Raw genomic sequence first — 5,769 nt, forward strand, 5'->3', positions numbered from 1 at the left:
GAAGGACCAGGAGGGGACCATCCTGTGCTGGCTTAACTACCTGTAATTTTTCTACCCTTAATACAATTATTCGCCCCGGACACGACGGGCGCCTTAATGGCCAGCGGAAGTCGCAGCTGCAGCGGATCATTTTTAAGGCTGACATTTTGTGGTTCCTCCGGCAACAGCTGCAATTGCTGCAGAAGCGGCCGCCTGTCTGATTTATGTCTGCAGTAGTTCAATTGGCAATGACAAACTTGGCAATCATTGCTGCCGAAATCAATAAAGGCCCAAGCAGAATCAGTCGAACATCAGGCTTTTAAGGAATAAGTTACAACTTTCTTACGTATACTTAATATTCCAGCACTATATGACCTTCTTATAAATCTCTATAAACAAGATATTAAGACATTTAAAGCTCTTGTCATAAAAAGGGACATTTTAAAAAGTGAAGTGAAAGTAAATCATTAAATGCTTTATTATTTATTTGGTTTGGCAGACAGCATGCAATGCTTAATACCGACGATTATAAATCACACATGTGTATAAGAACAAACCCATTCCATCCACCCCCACTGTCCAAACTTATCGTTTATTCTGGCTTTTAATTAAAATTTAAAAAACCAATTACAACTGCGACAAGATTTAATAACAGCAGCATGGCAGGGTACGAAAAAATGGGTTAAAATTACATAAATTTTGCAGAAAATATGAAGTTGGAAAAAAAAGAAACAAAAATCGAAAAGAGTGTCGCAGCTGAAGGATGAGTGAAAGAGAGGGTGTCAGGCCGGAGGAGGGAGACAGCGACAAGGAGACACGGAATGGACATGGTCGTGAACGTGAATGGGAACGTGAAGGGTTATGGGGCATGGGCAAAGACTGGGTGAGGAGGACCAGTCCAGTGCACACACATACTCGGAAATGTATGAAGGATGAAATTTTTGCGGTTACGCAGATACACACACGAAAACATGCACATCAATGTCAGCGAGAGAGCTGAATAGGAAATGGTTCCTGGGGATACCAAGATTGGGTTGTGGATGCGAACGCGGACGAGATGCTTCTGGGCTGGCTGACTGGCTGCCTGGATGGCTGGCCTGGCTTGTCAGAAGTTGGCACCCGTTTGAGCATTTCGTTTTGGCGTTTCCCTGCAGTCACTCGACTGATTTAAAATGTTACCGTTATTTATACACGTAGACCAGGCTATATAAACAGCAGGAGCAGGGGAGCCGCAGTAACAGGAACCGGAATAGGAACAGGAACAGCAGGACCCTCTAGTTTCACATTTTCATCTCCTCCGAGAGCGCGTATCTTTTTTTTCACATTTTTCATCGTTTATATATATGTACGTATGTATTTATGTACATATATACTGTGCCATATTGGTGTGTAGCTGCAGGTCGACAGCATCCTGCGAGTGACTGACTTGCGACTCAGAACACAGGACCAAAAGCAGCAGGGGCAGCGACTAGGAGGAGAAGGGACGTCACAACACCTCGCTTCCTTTCCTGGTGCTGCTGTATGCTGTCAAAAGAGATTTTTTCAAATTAACTTTTTATATATTTATGTACGTTTAAATTTTGAACTCAGCCCTCGGTTGTTAAAAAATCAGACACACACCGAAAGGAACCAGTACAGTAATCAACCATTTCCACCGAAATTTCAATATATATTTGATTAATTCTGGTATTTGTTATTCAAGCAATGTATTCATCTAACCAACAATTATTTTAAATATATATTTTTAAATTTCAAAAGTATAACAAATCTGATTTAGCACACTAGTTGGCTTTTGACTTTACAAAAATCTGCATCAAGAAAAATATAATTTTTCATATACCGTCTAGCAGATCGTTTCTGATAGGGCCGGGAATTCTCCACCATTTACTAAAACGAAAGCTGACATATTTGTGTTGGGAAAAGTACAATTTTTGTGTCTGAGTAAAATTTTTGCTACTCCTGTTGTTTTTTCAGGGGTCTCATGCATTTTCCAAAAAGCAAACCAAATTGTGACCTTAAATATTTTATAATGCAGAAAAGTTTCAAAGTTGAGTTGGTAAAAAAAAAAAGTGGCGCAAAAAGTTGAAAACTTTATTTAACTATTACTGCGTTTTATTCTAACTATTATCAGTAGTATCATTAGGGAAAATTAAGCTTAATGGTTTTCACTGTGAAATGAGAAAGCTGGTAACCTGCAGTCACATACCTTTGAGAAGGATACGCTACAGCTCATTTACTACGGTGGCATAATTATTTGTCAAATTATAAAAAAAGGAACTAAGGTTCTAAAACATTAGCAAAAAGGTAGAAAAAATAAATGCTATAAATAGGGAAAATAAACTCACAGCTCATTGGACCCTCGGCCGCTGTCGCTTCAGCAAAATCCATTAACTTTATTAAGGAGCTTTAATTAGTTACCCTCAACTGTCCCAGTGCCTACTTTTCATTAAGGGGAGGGTAAGGTCAAATCATGCGAAAAAAGGCATGTTTTTGTGATTTTTTTCCTGACGACACAGTTAAAATTTATTTATTCAACCAACGGTATATTAAAGTATGACATTAGAAGAATGTTTAATAAAATTTGTACAAAAAAATATTTAAAAATATGGCAATGGTAGTAATTGTCCGGACGTGTCGCCAAAAAAAGTTGAATTGCGGTGCCCCTCATAACTCGGTGCTGGATCATTTGTAATCAAAAAATGAAAATTCATTCGTTAGATAATAGTTCGCCCCAGGTAACGCTGTAAAGGTTTTTTGAAAATTGCAATTTTTTAATTTTTTCGAAGACTTTGAAGTGAAAAACTCAATTTTTTGGGAAAAAATCGGTTAATTTGTCATTGCAAAATCAAAACTATGAACAAAAAAAAAAAAAACTCGACAGCGTTACCTCGTAAAATATGTACAGAAATAGTGTTTAAAATTTCAAAAGGATCGGTGCAGTAGTTTTGATGTTATGAGGGGCACCGACTTTGAAAACGTGAGTTGTGGGAATAACGCTTTAAAGTTTTAAACAAAACAAAATCCAGTGTAAAACGGTTGCAAGCAACTTCGTCAATAACTAATAACTTCGTCAATTTTGCTTTAATTGACTTGAAATTTTGACACAATATTCTTCAGATATTATGCATTCAATTTAAAAAATAAAAAAAAAATGGAAAAAAAAAAAATTTAATACCTTACCCTCCCCTTAATTACCGAGGCGACCTGCACTGAAATGTGGAGATGGGAGCTCTTTCTAAGCACAGAGATGAGCCAAAATGAGTCGTCTGAGCCAAGGCAACCACTTAAAGACACTTCTTACCTTTTGATGGCCGCCTGCGGCCAAATAAATTACAAAGAGCGACAACAATGCGCGGACGGGGGAGTCTCCTTCTTGGAGTTTCCTGGGCAGAGTGGCTCTCGAGAGTTTTGATTGAACACTCGCATCCCAAGTTTTGACGTTAATCTTTGATTGGAGAGGGCGACGTCGTGGGGGTCGGCAGGCAGGCTGGCAGGCAGCCCGTCGTTTTAGCTGACACTTCATTATGTGATTTTAATATGAATATACATAAAACAATGGCCTAAAATGGAGGGTAGTTTCGGCTCTGCGATAGAATCTCATTTGGACCCCAAAACGTTTGATCTTAATTAGTGTACTTGAACGTTCTTCCCATCTCTGTCGCCCAGTTCGAGTGTCGGCTTTGCATCAGCGAAAATGACAAAATGTCACAAATCACTCGAGTTGGCCCAAATGGAATTAGTGTGGGCAGCAGGGCGATGGCAGTGTCCTTGATTGGCATCATTTTCCTCCCGATTTCGCTCTTGCCTTTTCCTTTTGTTTAAGCGGATTTCATTCGCATATTAATTGAAGTTTACACAGCAGCAAAAAGTAGCCAACCCGCCGAGCACTAATTAAACCGAATTCCACACTGTGAAAAATGTGAGCTTTTTCTACACTCTTTCTGTCGTTAAATTAAAGGTTTTCTTTGTCTGCGGTAAGCATTCCCGCACTATTTATTAAATTATTTTGTGTATAAAAAAGCCATCTCTTCTGTCGTTTTTTTCCTGTGTATTGATAGGAAAACTCGCGATAGATTTTGTAGAGGGGTCATGAGTCGCGCGTCAAAATGTCAAGAATGCTGCCGAGCTTAGTGTGGGTAAATATTTTTCAATTAAAATCGCTGCTCGGCTATTTGCACAGCACTTTAGCGACACGCATAAAAATTTACTGAGCTTGAGGTCGAAGGTGTATCGATGGCCTGGTAGGAGGAGATTTTGGGGTAAAGCTGCGATGTTTCCCTCAACGATTTCAAGAATTTCATGAAGGTAATCAGGAACATTGTGCGACATTAGGTAATTAAAAATTTAATCAGAAAATAAGAGGTACTATTATAAATATTAGTCGATTCAGTATTCCCTGTTTTATTGCCCAAAAATAGTTCATGTATTAGAGTCCAGCATATAAGAACACTCAATGGACCAACTAAATACACCTTCTGGGGGAAAACAATGGACGAAAAGTAAACTTTTTATAACTCATTTAACACTTGAGCGCATTTAAATGCCTCGCCCCCTAGACAAAATATCAAGCATACGCCATGTTATCAACTCTTTAAGCATATTTTAGCCACACACTTAATTACCCGAAAAGCCAACAACGAAAAAGCTAAAACTGTTGTGCCATATCTCTGCCCCCAGAATGCGGTGCTTAACTTTTTAACTGCAGCAGCAGCATAGAAGGACCAGTGGAAAATAGAAACCTCAGTAGCAACAATAACAACGATCAAGCAGCAAATGCCCTGCAAAGTGTCGATAATTACCTGTAAAAGTTTGAGCCAAGCCATTAGCAGCATAATGAGGCCTGTCTAGCATAGATTTCCCAGTCCAGTCGTGTGGCGCATTTGGCGCAAATCCCTCTGTCCCTCGCCTCAAATGTAACAAGAACAAAAATCAGAAAAGCCAAGCAAGTTGAGCCAAGCACAGAAAAAAAGAAACACCGAAACAGAACTAAAACTTCCACTTCCACCCATTTGAACTTGAGGGCACACCCATAGCAGCAGGATGAAAATACAAGAGTAAAAATAATGGCAACAGCCACACTTGACTGGCGTTGAGTGGTTCATAATTAAAGGGGAAAACCCCAAAAAAGCCTTGAACTCATTCAACTGGCTGTGGCTGCATTGCGTGCAACTTGGCTGGCCTGAAAGTTGAAAGTTGGCCAAGTTGCACAAGCCGCACAATTGTTGCACGCACACAGTCCACAGACCACAGTCAAGTGGAGTGGAAAAATGCCTATGGGCGTGTCCTTTCCCGAAGGCTACTCGCACACAGAAAATATTTCGAGAAGCTTAGGTGTTAAATTTGATTCGAGCACTGAGAAAACAGCCAAGTATACTTCTTAAAAGTTTACTTTTCCCTCAAGGTTTTCTCCCAGAAGGTGTAGTTAGTTGGAAAGAGTTTCCACATTTTGAACTCCTCAACATTAATTACTTCTACATTGAATTTTGAACCATTTTTTGTATGTGGAATATTTTTATGATGGCTAAAGCATACACCTTTATACATATGCAGTCTGACCAAGTTTTCATGGAGTCTAATTACCATCTTTGACCTAAAGTTGGCATGGCCAGGCCTGGAAATTCTCCCTAGGCTAATTTCTTAATATTTCACTTGATTTCATTTGCTTACCTTAACTATAATTTGCTTATAAGTGCTTCTAACGATGAACTTGAACGCAATCAGAAAAGTATATTAATTTCCCATTTATAAGTTGCTCCTTTTTTCACAAGCAAATATATATTTATTTCATGA

The 5,769-nt window shown here is 39.0% G+C and overlaps 1 long non-coding RNA gene across 2 annotated transcripts; it reads right to left on the reverse strand.

Moving 5' to 3' along the window:
• Positions 1 to 446: 446 nt before the first annotated feature.
• LOC138926540 (uncharacterized) lies at positions 447 to 1,751 on the reverse strand. Of its 2 annotated transcripts, none has more exons than XR_011443094.1 (2): positions 1,600 to 1,751; positions 447 to 1,503 (listed from the first exon to the last, which is right to left on the reverse strand). It is a non-coding gene; the product is annotated as an uncharacterized lncRNA (long non-coding RNA). The 2 variants fall into 2 exon arrangements; XR_011443093.1 differs by having other exon boundaries at positions 447 to 1,530.
• Between the last annotated feature and the right edge of the window lie 4,018 nt (positions 1,752 to 5,769).

The sequence above is a fragment of the Drosophila bipectinata genome, chromosome 3R (genome assembly GCF_030179905.1).
Source record: "Drosophila bipectinata strain 14024-0381.07 chromosome 3R, DbipHiC1v2, whole genome shotgun sequence".
Taxonomy (NCBI): domain Eukaryota; kingdom Metazoa; phylum Arthropoda; class Insecta; order Diptera; family Drosophilidae; genus Drosophila; species Drosophila bipectinata.